Below are 852 nucleotides of genomic sequence, written 5' to 3'. Positions count from 1 at the left end.
TGTCTCAAATTGACTTGTGCACTTGGCTTATTCACGGTATGCCACCGCAACTGCGGCGGGAATGCACCATGGATGCCAACGGCAATAACTGGTTGCATTCGACGCTTTAGTTAACTATGCNCAAGGTGCACAAATGCGCCACAAGGTGGGCAAGGCGCAAACCGCGCGACTTAACTTTTTAGGCACGAACGATGCCCCCGCCCACCCCCGACAGAATGGCGGCCGTGGCAACCACACCCAACGGGGTGGATCCAACAACCACGCCGACCACAACCACCGAGGTGGCCGCTACGGAGGCCGCGGTGGTGGTCCTGGTGGCGCCTATGGCGGCCGCGGCCGAGGCAGCCACACGGAAATGCCAACATGGGTTGGGAGATGGGCAAGGGCCAAAATATCTTCTACCATTGTGGAGAGCCCTTTGGCAAGGGCCACCTATGCGGCAAACGGCCGCGTTACAACAACGAGGACCGCAAAAAAAAAGCGGATGCCTAGGAAGTTGCCCACGCCGTAGCCTCGGCAGCTCGTGTGGGGACATAGAGGAACCAACCCGGAATCCACCAACGGTGGACTGCAGCCACTGCGTACTTCGTTCAGTATTTTGCGTCTGCAGAAGGCCTCGGGTCGGGTGTTCACGTTCATCTTGTAACGTACGAAGCGACAATTCCCTCTGTCCTAACTTTGCCTGTCCAGACTCGTTCACTTCGCATAATCTTAGTGGACAGCATATCTGGTGCAACGCACCAGCCGATCGCGCGATTCCTTGGCTGAATAACTTCAGCACTTTTAAACAGCGCGCTCCGGACACAACTAGTGCGGTTATTTTGGTGCCCAAGTGTGCCCACCTGAAAAGGA

Source organism: Volvox carteri, assembly GCF_000143455.1.
Source record: "Volvox carteri f. nagariensis unplaced genomic scaffold VOLCAscaffold_504, whole genome shotgun sequence".
In the NCBI taxonomy this organism is placed as follows: domain Eukaryota; kingdom Viridiplantae; phylum Chlorophyta; class Chlorophyceae; order Chlamydomonadales; family Volvocaceae; genus Volvox; species Volvox carteri.
Note: the sequence above shows the minus strand (reverse complement) of the source record.